The following is a 15,547-nucleotide window of genomic DNA, read 5'->3' on the forward strand; positions in this document are numbered from 1 at the left end:
AAATTTGTCCACAGCTTCACTCTATCACAGTTGAAAAACATATTGATAAATCATGCTGTTTCGTGGTTGAATACGGCCTATTATTAGTAAAAAAAAAAGCAACATATTTAAGCAAATGTTATACATTTTTTGACTAAAGTGAGTATTTCCAAGCACAAAAATGGCGAAATTAACAGAAACAAATACAAGGCAATCAAAAGACACATTCAAAGATGTTGATATTCCCCACTGGTCACTAGGTGTCAGTAGTGTTATCGTAATGTTATGAGACACACGAGGCTCAGACTTGATTGCTGGAACAGGAGGCTTTTATTGCAGGTATGAATTATCTATAACAGGCACAATAATCCCAAATACAAACACGGGGTACTTCTGCGGCCGTTACCCACACAAAGCTGTAACTCAACTCTGAACCCCCAACGTCACTTCCTGTCTGCCTCTCTTTCAGGTCCTCTAGGGAACACATTTATAGTAACACACATGAGCAGGAGTCGTATTTATGTCTTAAATGGCTTATTTATTCTTATTGTATCTACTATATTGGATAATACCAGCGTAAAGGCCACTACAGTACAAGTAGGAGAACAGAGACAATGTCATTGTGTAAAAAAGTATTTTTCATTACCGTAAATTCCAGACTATTGAGTGCACCTGAATATAAGCTGCACCTACCATATTTAAAGAGAAAATGTTGTCCATGTATAGGCCGCACTTGTCTATAAGCACCACATTGTAACATGGGATGTTTACACAGAAAGACACACTATAAACCTTGCAATCCTACCTACACTCCGTGTTCCCAGCGTCACTCATTGAGACGTTATGACTCCCACCCCCATCGGAGTTCAACAACTGACGCGGTCCAAGCAGAAGCTGTAGTAATTTTACACTTGATCAAAATTACGACCGCTGCATAAGACCTCAATATGTGATGTTAGCGTCCAACTTCACTACAGTCTTCACTCGTTTATCATGGGGGATAAGTTCCCAAACTAGCCCGCAATAAGTGAAATCCGCGAAGTAGCCAACTTAATTTTTTTTACAATTCTTACATACGTTTTAAGGCTGTAAAACCCCTCACCATACACAGAATACACGTTTTCCATTTTCTCACATTTCTCTCTTGTTTAAACACTCTGAGAAAAGTACAAACCTTCGTTTGAATTTGAATGATCAACGTTAAGGATCAACACAAGAAATTCATTCACACATACTTCACTGCCTTTTCGTCCTGGCGACCTTCCGCTGTGCTGTAGCGTTTTTGTATCCTTGTTAAAACATATTGCTGCAGACGAACCGAAGATTCATGTACAAGCTAGCAAGCAAGCGGTGACACAGGAGACATGGCAGGACGGCACAAAGGAGATTGATTGACAATTGTCTGCAGCCAATCAGGACGCAGAAAACAATGGGCGGTGCAGACAGACGAGAGAGGGAAGAGAGAGACACTGCATTTCTAACAATGCAATTCTTCTTAAAGGGCCAGGCTCGGCCTGTAACAGTGTTCATACTCTGTAATAATAAAAAAAAGAATCCCCGAAATAACAAATATGCAAAAGGTGTACCGTGAGCGATGGAACACTGCACGCCAACGACTTCCTGAATCTGCACTTCAAAATTTGCATGCTTATCCTCTTCAGGGTTACAGGTGAGCTAGAGCCTATCCAAGCTGACTTTGGGCGAGAGGTGTGGCATACCCTGGCACAAATAAACAACCACTCATTCTCACATTCACACCTATGGACAATTTAGAGTCTCCAATTAACCTAACATGCATGTTTCGGGATGTAGGAGGAAGCTGCAGTACCTGGAGAAAACCCACGCACGCTTGGAAAGAACATGCAAACGGCACACAGAGAGATCAAAGCCGAGATTCGTCACAAGTAACGTTCTACCACACTCGTTTTCCTCCCCAGAACACACAAAGCAATCCTTAACTCCCTCCTTGAACACGCATGTGCAAACGCACGCACGCACACAGTGACAGCTGACCTGTCTGAGAAGCCTAATAGAACGTGTTGGCAGATGTTTTACGGGAACAATTCACCTTGCCATCTGCTTTGCGGGTTTCATCGCCAAATCCTTCCTGCTCTGTCCCGCAGTCAAGGACAGGATGAAATACAAGTCCCATTATGGGGGCAGCTACGAATAATGCATTATCAATTAGTCCCCTCTGCTACTGATTGATGCTTAGCAGGTGGTAAAAGGCCATTTTGTTCATTTAGGACTATATTGTCCTCTTCTCCCATGATTCTTATTTCCTCCTGTTCATTATCAGATTTTAGTTAAATTGCAGCACGGCTGCTCCTCAACCCCCCATTAAAGATCATGTTTAATCACTGTTGTGTGGCCCTGCAGTCGTTAGGATGGTTCCTACCTGAAATCACCAGAAGGCTTCAACAGAAACCTGTGGTAAAAGGGATCTTCTGTAGAACTTAATATCTGTATTCATGTGGGTGTGAGAAAGCGATGCAGGAAGGTAGAATAGAGGGAAAGTGGGTGGGAGGTGTTAACGCATCTAAAGTATTAAAATAAAGGTCAGAGATAATTTTGGCTAAGCCTAGATTATCTTCCCTTTAGATCAGAAATTAAATATGTCATCATATTACAGTCTGGGATCGGGTCAATCAGAAAAGACATATTTCATACAAAATGAGTCCTCACACCCTTGCAGACGCAGGGGTTAGCCCCTTGGTGCCATAACACATTATTAGTTCTAATGAGAAAGTGATGGATGGATTTAAAAGATTTACTGACCACGTCATCCGTGGTTTTTAGACTTCAAGGATTGATGACGGCTCGGTGCTGCTGCTGATAAACCTGAGGGTCATAGGACAGAGGTACAAACTGGTAGGCCCACTTATTAAAAAAGGGAATATCACAAGGCATTTTATTAACATTGTGTCTGGGAAAAAAAAGTACTTTCATAAAGCACGAGGCAAATCTGTGGCACGTTATGATTTTCTTCATCATTTTCTGTTTGCATCATGGAAGCCTTGTTGACAACCAGTTCAATCAGCAAAGAACACATCATCTGCCCGTGTCTTTATAAACCAGTCGCTGAGGTTTATTGAAATAGGAATATGAAATGCATGTATTTTCCACCTGAGAGGTTTTTCTGCAGAGGTGACAATACCGCAGCAGGATCAAAATCATTTCCATCAATGCAGGCAGATGAAATGCAAACACAATCAAATCAGTCTGGCCCAAAGAAGCATCCTCTGCCCAAATGCCTATCCTCCCTATTCTCATCATGTGTCTGATGAGAAATCATACAGCGGGAGAATCTCCTAATCTATGCAAACATACTGTCACTATTGATTTGCTCAGAGGGGATACGTCTTTATTAAGACTGGCCAGACATCCCCGTTCCTTCTTTTCCATAAAGGATGACCTGGGAAAGGCGCAGAGCCAGCCGAGGCTTTGGAAGCCGTCACAGCCACAACAATTGAGATAAGTTACTGAGGGCACGTAATAGGAACCGATAGACTCAAGCATGGATCAATAGGAGACATTGATACCAGGAGAAGAAGGACAAATTGTGACATCTCTTTTCTCATTCATGTTCAAAGGAGCTTCTTAAGACAACTGACCCTGCAATGTGTATGTACAAACGTGACGTCTACATGTCTCTAACAATCACACAAAGAAGTGCCAGCAATGGTAAGGGTTGGATTTATTTGAACATGCAAACAAGTTATATTGGAATACATCATATATTACAATTCACAATTCCACATGTCCAAAAGGATCAATAATTTACATCAATTGCAATACATTTGTTCACTTCCTGTATTCCAAATACAATCTCTTCTAGTTGAATACATCAAAAATGAATGAGATAATGTAATAATGTGATAGATAGTAGAAAAAACAGTAGTCAAGTTTCAATAGTGTATTGAAAGAGCGTTGCTCAAAATCTAGCCTTCAAACTGGAATTTGTACAGTTTAAAAGTGCCTTTAGTAAATCCTCCTAGAAACACCAATTTGTGTCTGCAGCTTTAATGCTAATGAGCTGTGTTTGTCCACACTCGTCTCCAATAGTGTGACTCTAAGAGGTGTCATTGTGCACTTTTTATATGCATGTTGCCTCGTTTATCGCGGGGAATAGGCCGCAATAAGCGAAATCTGCGAAGTAGACATCTTTACTTGTTTGCAATGATTAAATATGTTTTAAGGCTGTAAAACCCATCACTACACACTTTATACACTCAGGCAGGCATTAACAGCCTCGCATGTCTCTCTTATTTAAACACGCTCAAAGTTCAGATTTCATTTGAATTTTAATGATCAGTCTGTTGGACACAAGTTAACTTAACACAACTTAAGTGACTCACGTATTCACTCCTCTGACATGCCTCGTCCCGGCGCCGTTCGGCTGTTGCGTTTTTGTATCCTAGTTCAAACGTATTGCTCCTGTTGCAGAATTTTACTCCTCCTCGTAATCCTCCATGAATTTAAGATTCAATGACGGTATTCCATAATGGCACATAGTAGCGATCATACAATTATGATAGCTAGCAAACAGGAAACATGGCGGTGCTGCCCAAAGGAGATTCATTGACAAATGGTCTACAGCCAATCAGAACGCAGAACACAATGGGCGGGTTCCCCCTTAGCCAATCAGGACTGATGTGGCTCTATATTTAGGCGGCTGACGAAGTGGGGAGGGAAGACAGCTAACTCTCACATGGAGTATTCAACACGCTCTTACTGGTAGCAGTAGTACATGCAATATCAGACACACAACAGAGTACCAATAGATCGCTCCAACACATACACTGTTAAAAAAATATGTAAAATTGCACATAAATCCGCAAAACAGCAAATCCGCGAAAGTTGAACCTACTAGCTTGATGTTGATGTTGACTGTCACGCACATACGGGGCGAGTGCCCAGAGTTGCCCGTGTTCGCTGCCGTTTGACTGATGCTGCACCGTGAACTCACCATATACTCCATCAAGTGTTTGTTCTTCTAGTACTGTATTAAATTAAAACTTTTTAATGTGCTGCACCTGCAAGATATTTTTTTGTGGCAGTTTCCGTTTTACATTACTCTTACAAGTGGCAGGTAAATTCAACACGGCACACATGTTTGTTTTGGTTTTGGCATGCCTGCAAAATTTGAAGGAAAGTGGGCAGGGGACGCTTCTCCAAGACACTGCACACAGGCATTGTGAATGGCTAGCCAGAGGTGAACGGCTTTTGTGATCGGCATATGCCAAAAAATCGTCAGATATTGATCGGTGGCCGATCGACCGGAGCATGCCTAGTACTCACACTCACACTTGTCCATGTTTGGAGCATGTATAGCATACTGAACCAAATCCATCCCTTACATGAAACTTTCAACAAGGGTTGACCCTTTCACACAGAATCAGTGTGGTATAACTGGTTGGTTCCCTGTCTGACAGATGTAACACTGGAAGCGTACAATCCACAGCTGGTGCAGACCTTTTTGCGCTGGCAGCACTGGATCAGTTTCGGCAAACAGGGCTGTTGGATGAGGGCAGAGGTTATGTCTGCGAAAGATAGTTATCCAGCATGTCATGTTCTCTCGCACCTGAGCCAGTGAGTTTTGACACAAACATACGTCAGAGGTGATTCAGGTACTTATATAAACCAAGCTGATAAATTGATATTTCATTCTACTGGGAGCAAACATGGATTGTTGTAGAATATTGCACCTGCAGCGCTGGGCAACGCTGTTATTTCATTGAAACAGCTACCTTTTTGCCACCGTCTCCACTTAGTTCTGCTGCGTGAAGGTGATGGTATCCTGTTGTTGCATTCTCTTACTGGATGGTTAGTTTATATTTATGCAATAAAAACACAAAATGGGACATCATCTGACTGCTTCAAATAATCAACAATATGTAATGTCTTGTAGTTTAATTTTCGACTAATATCTCAACTACTTTCTTTGCTTTTGTCACACATCCAACAAAGGAATACCACATGTTTAACTGCGTATGATTAAGCTGAATGATTTAATTAATTTAATTCAGAAGATTATAAAGAAGAGGAATCACTTTGCATTAACCTTGCCTCGTATATCTCGTTGTGTCCCACATTACCCAGTTTGAATCAATGACAAATGCTGTAACCCCCATTAAACACTAATACAAGTACCTTTCAAATAAAACCCTGTTCTGCTGCTATCTGGGACTGCGATTTATCTTCATCTCTGACACTGTAGCCATTTTACCGCACCCACTGTCTAGCACCTTGTGTACCGAGATCAATGGCAACGCTGGGCTCTGTTAATTTAAAGCATTGTCGCAGAGACTGTGTGCTATCCTGGTCTTGAGTCATTGTTTTGGATTGGTAAATGCTTGATCTAAAAATTGGTTTTCTTAACCCGAGTTTATGCTTTTTACTTATAAGACTTGCTAGACATGTCTCAAAACAACAAAATGTACACACTGAAGTACTATGATCATGCAGTGTTCCCCACTGGGCGGCAGTCTATCTGTGGTGCTGAGTTGTAGGGCGTTGGGTTTGAGGACTGATGACATCGTCGTGAAATTTGCAGAATTGTCCAGAATGGAGATTTCGTATAGCGGTGGATGCGCGTGTGCACGGGCGATTATGTTCCATGCAAGTGTGCCTTGATTTTAAAGATAATGTACACATCATCGTACATCTAATATCTTACTATATTGATGAAGAGATGCGCTATAATGAGTGACCAAATCAGTTGTGCTACGCGCTTAAGAAGCAGAGTCACATTGCCATTTACTGTATGAAGCAAGTGATGGCAAACGGGTAGCGCCAAATCTATAAACAACAACAACAAAAGTGTACTGCCAAATTTATCTGTAGCGGTCCAAGTGTATGACTGTATGGGAAACACTGATATCCATAAGAGTGAGGAGAGGGGATTTTTTTTTACATGACGATTTAATGAACAGATTGGAGTGGTGTCATTGCTTTCCATATCATTAACAGCTGAGGTAATTCATGGAGATAGCATGTGTCATCTATTTGTTTTGTACAGTTGTCAAGTTTCATACACACTTAGTGTTGGCCACTCTGATAGATTAATAATAGATTATCACTTACTGAATGTTAATGCAAATGTTAGTAGTTATAGCTAATCATTATTTAAGGTACAATTGTACAACTGTCCTCGTCGCTCTCCTTTTTGTCCCCCTCTTATCCCCGCAGTCCCCTCTCTGTTTTATTTTCTCTTTTTTTCTATGCCCTCCTGCTCCAGTCCGGCCGCTACAAACAATAATACATCAAAGTCTAATAAATTCTATGTAACAGGGGAAGTGTATCTCACACTTTTCCGTGGCAGAGCAAATCTGTTGAGTACGTAAGGGCATTTAGATCAACAATACTATCTGCCCTAATGGCTGGACAGGACAACAACAAAAAAAGGTACAATTGTGCAATTTGGATGTGACTTTTAGTGATCAAATAAGGTTTAACATGAGACATGTTATAAACAATACCGTCAATGTTCTCGTCTGATTTTGAATAATTCTCGTGGCCTTTTCGAGATATTAGTCTGTAATATGAAGCACATGTTACTGCGAGGACATGAAAAATGTCAATTTCAATTTACTGGGACGTGTTCTAATTTATGTTTAACATTCACCTATATTAAGATAATGCTCCAGGGTTACAAACATCTTTGTAAACCAATCCGGCTCACCTCGTCTGACAGCGGCAGTTTTTCTTGGTTAAAGATTTACAGTGACAAATCAGGCTCTTCTGTGACTGTGGGACAGCTTACCATATATCAAAATATAATATTGATAGTTTTAGGTATTATATTTCTGGGTCTTTTCAAAACCAAACTCTGCGATTGATCATTTTTAGGTCACTCATCCATCAAAGAGTGAAAAGAAAGATTTTCATATCGAACAAAGGCCACCGTTTAGACTCCCATGTGACCACACAGGAATCAACCAATGAAACCAAGACTATTTCATTCTGCAGTTGAGTCCAGAGTGTGGGTAGGGAGAGAAACTAAGTCAGGTAGAAATAATCATCTACTTCCTCTTAGGCTATTTTTAAAAGGTGATGCCACACTCTTCTACTGTGTAAATTGTCAATCAATTGTTGTCAACTTGGGTTTGTGTCCGACTCAACATTTCTTCCTCCTTTAGGCGCATGTTGGTATCTTGAGAAGTCCTGTTGCTTGGCAACAAATCAAAGTTTGGAGTCCAGGGTGATGACCAAAGTGTGAGGACAGCCTGACAAGTCTGTACTGAGCAGACACTGACATGCTACATTTTTCCCCTAACGAAATAACTGCATTCCCTCAATCCTAACCTTTTGATATCCCCTCGAGGACGTATCAGTAAATAACACATACACATGGATGTGTGCTCTTCACATCTTCTGGCTGGAACGGGGAGTTAGAGGAGCCCATGCGTAAACACCTTAGGGCGGCACTGACATTAAACAACCTAAGTGTTTGCTGGATCGATGGCGGTACTTTGGAGCAGCCATGTGTCCTTCACAACCGCACAATCTCACATATGGCATATACATCAAAAACAGTCATGCAGCACTCACATATCACCACCAGTGTGATGTGGTCTTGGAACTGAGTGTGAAGTCAGAGTTTGTTAAACTTAAGCAAGACAGATTTATTTTATAGAAAAATAAACGCTGACTATAAGAGCTCATAACCACATGATGAATTGGTCCATTGGCATTAAAAGCTGGCAGAGTATCGCTGCACTGGTAGTATGATGTTCCCGCACACTGTAATTTATGGCAACAACGTGGCACAACACAATTCATGATCATCTTATCATACCAGGGCAGCAAACTCCACAAGGTCACAACTATAGGGAGAGGCAAATACACAAATATTCACATGTACTGTTTAGGGAAGAACCGGGTAGAGAAAGTGAAGTAGTGTCCTGGATTTGAAGGATTGGGTTGTAAACTGACAGAGAAATCATGCAGTGTTTCTCATATATTAATTTGGTCACAAAATGTAAAGTTGGCGCCATCTGTCAGGTGCCAATATGCATCGTAACTCCGCTCCAAATTCCCATGCGCTACGTATTAAAAGTGAAAAACAGTTTTTTGCGTCATGAAAGGCAAAGTATTTGTCATGGAAGTGGAGATCCAGACATGCAGGGCACCTCCACGACTGTCCACCCCAGCCTTTGGCTCGCCGTAGTGCTAAGAAGACAGAGCCTGGAGAGATTCTTCCGTCGTCTGGTAACACTTCACTTTCCCGGTAAAATACGCAAACCAAGCATGTCCAATTTGGCCATTTGCAGACCACGACTCGTTTTTGTTTTGTTTTTTTTCTATGGGCCCCTGGCACATTGTAGAAACGGTATCATGTAAAGAGAAAACACTGAAATGTTGACACTAATACCTAAAAATAACACAAAGGTTTGTCTTTAAATATATGCATAACATTTTTTTAGTCTTTTAAAATAAATACATGTATGTGTGTCATGGCCAATTATGCAAATTGGACGATGACCACCACCACAAAAAAAGATTGCAGTCCAGTGGGAAACACTGTCATGGTACCAGACAATTTGGCCCAGTGGGAAGGGAAGTAGCCGTAATCTCAGCCAAAGTGTAGGGAACATCCATCACAAGGATGAAATACCAATTAATTGAAGCATTCATTGTCTAATAGGGGTGTCACAATACACTCAGCTCACGAGACGAGACGATACACAATGTTGGGTTCATCGGAACGAGACAAGAGGATATTATAACATGACTTTGAAGAAAACTAAAATGTTTTAACTGAGTCACAAAACAATGCAGTTACATTTGGAAATGTTTTATAACTTTGCATGCACAACTGGTGAACTTCTTTTTTGAAAACAAAACAAAAAATTACAAAAGTTAAAATAATGATGACAGTTGGAGCTGCTATTACTAATCATTTAACATTAGTTAACATGTTAACGTGTAGTTTTGTAAAGACACACGTAAAATAGATTGCAGTAGATTAGTTTTACATGTAGATTCAAGATTCAAGATTCAAGAGAGTTTTATTGTCATGTGCATAGTACAACAGCAGTTATACCATGCAATGAAAATCTTATTCTGTTCATTCTCCCAAGAAAAGAAAGAAAACAAATGAAAGAATAAGAACATAAGAAACATAAACACATAAACATATATACCAATAAATTAAGCAACAACAACAGAAGAGACATTAATACAAGTAAATAATACAAATAAATAAATAAATAAAGTGCTATGAGTGTGTGCGTGTGTTGCGTGCGGCGTGTGCGAGTGCTTCGTTGAGGAGCCTGATGGCCTGTGGGTAAAAGCTGTTTGCCAGCCTTGTGGTCCTGGACTTCAAACTCCTGTAGCGCCTGCCTGACGGTAGGAGTGTGAATAATGAGTGTTGTGGATGTGTGCTGTCCTTGATGAGGTTGTGTGTTCTGCGTAGGACTCTAGATGTATAAATGTCTTGCAGTGAGGGGAGGGCTGCCCCAACAATGTTCTGTGAGGTCTTGATCACCCGCTGGAGTGCCTTCCTATCACGTGTTGTACAGTTACCGTACCAAACAGTGATGGAGGCGGTAAGGACACTTTCGATAGTGCATCTGTAGAAGCAACTCAGGATTGTGGTGGACATGCCAAATTTCCTCAGTCTTCTCAGGAAGTACAGTCTCCTTTGGGACTTCTTCAGAATTTGTTGGGTGTTGTGAGACCAGGTGAGGTCCTCGCTGATGTGTGTGCCAAGGAACTTGAAGGTTTTCACCCTCTCCACCTCAGTCTCATCAATAAACAGGGGTCTATGCGGCTCCTTTTCCCTTGTTCTTGGGTCGATGATCATCTCTTTAGTCTTATCTGTATTGAGAAGGAGATTGTTATCACGACACCAAGCTATGAGGTCCGCCACCTCTCTTCTGTATGATGTTTCAACACCACCAGTGATCAGTCCGATGACTGTAGTGTCATCTGCAAATTTAATGATGCTGGTGTTGTTCTGGGAGGCCACGCAATCGTAGGTGAAGAGCGTGTAGAGGAGTGGACTCAGCACACACCCCTGTGGGGTCCCAGTGCTCACAATTCTTGAGCTGGATGTGCGGTTGTGGACTCTGACTGACTGGGGCCTGCCTGTGAGAAAGTTAAACACCCAGTTACAGAGGGAGGGAGACAGGCCAAGTGTGAGGAGCTTATCTGTGAGTTTGTGGGGGCCGACTGTATTAAAAGCAGAGCTATAGTCTATAAATAGCATTCTGACGTATGTGTCCTGGCCCTGTAGGTGAGAAAGGGCTGTGTGGATGGCAGTGTTGACTGCATCATCCGTGGACCGGTTCTGGCGATATGCAAACTGTAGAGGGTCCACGGTTGCCGCCGGGATGCTCTTTTTGATGTGGGTCATGACTAATCTTTCAAAGCACTTCATAACAATAGGAGTGAGTGCTATAGGGCGATAGTCATTCAAGCAGGTCACGTTGCTCTTCTTGGGTACGGGCACTATGGTGGTGGACTTAAAGCAGGTCGGTACAGATGCTTGTGCAAGCGACAGGTTAAATATGTCAGCAAGCACATCAGCTAGCTCTGATGAGCAAACCCGAAGTGCACGTCCTGAGATGTTGTCTGGCCCTGCTGCTTTTCGTGGGTTTGTTTTGTTTAGAACCCTGCGCACATCAGCTGATGTCACCATGAGAGGTGAGTCCTGTGTGCTCCCCAGGTTCAGCCACCCTCTCTGCTCATCAGGAGTTTGGGTGTCAAAGCGGGCATAGAACTCATTCAACTCATCAGGAAGTGTGGTTTGGCTGGACGTGGCTACGCTACTCTGCTGTCGATAGTCTGTGATGTGCTGGAGCCCCGCCCACATGCGCCGAGGGTCTGAGGTGGAATAGTAGCCCTCCAGCTTCTGTCTGTACTGTCTTTTGGCCTCTCGTATGGACCTCCTCAGGTCATATCTGGCCTTTTTGTAGTCATCAGCGGTGCCCATGACAAATGCAGTCGAACGAGCACGTAGCTTAGCCCTTACATCACAGTTCATCCACTGTTTTTGGTTAGGGTATTTTCTGTAATACTTGGTGGTGGTAACAGTCTCTATACATGTGCTAATGTAGCCAGTAACAGCAGTATGCTGTTCAGTATGTATGCTAAAAGACCTGCAGCTCCCATGATGGTTAGAGTATGGACCCACACAGTAGATGACACTACACTCACACGTTTGGATAGAAGACTTGTGCAGCAATTGTATTTTGGTCTGACAAATCTTTAGTACATTTAATCAAGAGATCAATTACGACAGTTTCTGCTTGGACATTAACACTGTGGAAGCTGTTGAACTCCGATGGAAAAAAAAAAAAAAAAAGCAGCCACGCACAGCCGCAAACGAGTGACGCTGGTACCGCCGAGTGCAGGTTGGATTGCAACGTTTATAGTGTGCCCAAAGATCTCATTGTGCGGTTCCAATCCTGCCTCACGCACTACCACTTCCATATTATGTGTATTATCATTTACAGTAGCGATACCATAGCTCACAGTCTGATAGACTTCCGGCTGACCAGTTCCCACGAAACTGCTTTTCTCTTAAACAAGAAATATCATCACATCACACACCCCTATTAAAGCTAAAGCTAAAGATCAAAGATATTGGTGGCTAATAGATGGTGTGACTCAATTAGTGGCTGATGTGTCATCCACTTGAACAAATAAACGCCTCTCCCAAAATAGACGACTCCCTTTTATTCCCCTCAGAGAAAAACAAGTAGTGCCGCTAAGTAATTGCAATTACCTTTGCTATAGCTATGTTGCCACCCAGCGGTAAAGTTTGCCCTTTCCGCTAAGCGCTTCCTCCGCAGGCGTGTAGCAGAAGAAAACAAGAAACAAACGCCTTTCAATCTTTTCTGTTGTAACCTGCAGCAGCAGCAGTTCTTTTGTTTCCCGCTCATTTTATGGCATCCCCAAGTCGCACACACGAGTGTTAGTTAAAAAAATGACGCTATATCCTTTAGCCAAACCAACCTATGAGAGAATCAAATCAAATAAAATACACATCTACATGGTCTTACGGCTGTGTAACAAGTGACTATACTAGGAATAGGCATGATGGCCAAATAAGTGATTATTAAGTTTTAATCAATTGTTTCAAATTGTTGATTAATTGCATCTTGAAGGAACTGAGGCAAATGGGGTGTGTTGCTTGGCTGCAACTACCAGAGCTAATGTCGATTCAGTCTCATCTACTTTCGATATTAAGAACAACACAACTGCAGCTACGGGACGTTTAGCTAAATCCATGAAGATCTTCACAGCACAACTCTGGGTGATATCAAGAATACGTATACAGAGGTGCCTTGGTTAGCATCATTAATCTGTTTCGGATGGTCCGACTCTCACCAAAGCGTACTCTAACTGAATCACTTTTTCCCATAAGAAATCATGTAAATCCAATGAATTCATTCCAGGAAGCCAAAAATGTGAACACAAAACACGTTTTTATATTTTTACAATTTGAGCTTTCCATGCAGACAACAATTTTAAATGCACATAAATGATATAAACAATGAATAAAAGGGATAAATGAACATTTAAGGTTACTTTTACCTTCAGTGAAGACGTGATTGGCGTGACTGTTCCCAAAGGCAGCGAGATCAACACAGACACCACCTTTCTGTTTAGTCAAATTCAATAGTGTTCATTTATCCCTTTCATTTGTCATTTATATGCATTTGGAATTGCTTTATGCATGGAAAACTATACTTGTAAAACTATAAAATATATATTTTGTGTTAACATGTGAGAGTCAACCTCTGATGATATCATAGGCTGCGATGTAGCCGACATTCGATTCTGGTTCGATTTTGTTAGCAAGCTAACAAGGATGGTTTTTGATTAACAAAAACATCCATGCAAACAGAGCAAACAGCAAACAAAAACCATGCTAACCAAGGTGGACGCTAACAGAGGTTCCACTCTACATTAGCATAAAAAATATTTTAAAAATAATTAATTATCAAATTAATACATGCATCTTCAACTGCCCCATATCATCGATCAAGGACATTTTAAACAACCTGTTGCCAGTATCTCAATATGACGTTTCAATGAACGCTGGATATTGTGCTACCGTAATTCCCAGTGTATAAGTCGCTACTTTTTTCTTAAACTTTGAACCTTGCAGCTTATACAGCGGTGTGGCTAATTTATGGCTAAGTTCTAATCTCGTGACATCTCCTTTACTTCAGAACTGTTACTAATTGTTACTACTGTGCCCCTCGTGAGCCAGTGAAGAAACGGTTGCTCTTTCTTAGGCAGGAGCCAATCATGAGCTATCAGTGCACTCACAACGAGCTTGTCAACCCATAGGAAATCGCAGGAGGCCATTATATATAACAGTATAATAATATAACAGTCTGACTCACGGTGTCTTCTTCCAAAGAACATGTACCAATACAAGTTTAAAATGAAAAAAAAGTTTCCCCATAATGCACTGCATCTGAACAACGCATTCATTGGTGCCTGCCGGGGCACTGCAATGATGTCAGCTTCCCTCTGGGCTCCTCTGGCTCCCTCTGGTGGAGAGAAGCAGCATCACAGTGCAGTCCATCCGTGCATCCATTTTCTATGCCGCTTGTCCTCCCAATGAAATGCTTTGCTCAGACGAAATGCATTATGGAAAAACTTTATTTTTCATTTTAAACTCATATTGGTAGATGTTTGTATATTCATTCGGTATACCTTTCGAGTGTTAAGTTGCTGTGTGATGAGTTTAGAGTTCTTTGTAAGATGACACAATGAGTCAGACTGTTATATTGAGTGACCTCATGCAATTTCCAATGAGTCGACAAGCTCGTCGTAAGTTTTTTCACCCTCAAATTTTAGGCAGATCGTATATCAGGTCATCATCTTCCTATTATTCATACAACAAAGTACCACTTAATAAAGTATATGGTGTGCTATAGTCACAAGTAGATCCATTATAAACCGATATCACAATGTGATGCAAGTCAATTCAGCAATTGCCATTTGAGCACTGTGCGAGTGACATGTCAGGCAGGTATATTGTATTATTTTCCTTTTCTAAAAGTAGGCACTGAGCAGTGACATGTGCTAGATGGAAATACAATTTGTTACCGCAGTTTCTGCAACACTTCTGCAGTTCGACAATAAGGCAAAACGCTCCCACACTGCGGTGAACTGAAGCTTAAATCACTCGCTGAGCCTCAAAGTCACTCGCATGGCAGAGAAATCATGAATTTGCTTTTACTGGGAAGCAAGAAAAAGTTGAGGGCTCGAGAGGGGAGAAGTCAGCACACACCAATCAAAGGCTCAGTGTGGTAGAAGAGTTGTTTTGTTCATTTGTAAACCACATCAGAATGATGCTGTAAAGCATGTGTCAGGCAGAATTAAGTCGTAAGACAAATTTTGTTTGATTTCATAAGCTGATTTCAATTCATACAAAAGAGATTTTTGTGATACTTTGTGCATAGACTGAGTGGCGTGCATCTTTTGCTTAGATATTGCGGACATTTGCATGTGCTCACGCTTGCCTCTGTGAAAACCTGTCATTATCATGTTCCCTGTTTCCTGTCAGATGTCAGGCTGCCAATGGGTGGCTTGCATT

The 15,547-nt window shown here is 41.5% G+C and overlaps 1 protein-coding gene across 4 annotated transcripts in view; it reads right to left on the reverse strand.

Moving 5' to 3' along the window:
- unc5a (unc-5 netrin receptor A) overlaps positions 1 to 15,547 on the reverse strand; it is a 199,361-nt gene that overhangs the window by 86,717 nt on the left and 97,097 nt on the right. The gene's annotated exons all lie outside the window — the stretch shown is intronic.

Source organism: Dunckerocampus dactyliophorus, chromosome 11 (assembly GCF_027744805.1).
Source record: "Dunckerocampus dactyliophorus isolate RoL2022-P2 chromosome 11, RoL_Ddac_1.1, whole genome shotgun sequence".
NCBI lineage: Eukaryota > Metazoa > Chordata > Actinopteri > Syngnathiformes > Syngnathidae > Dunckerocampus > Dunckerocampus dactyliophorus.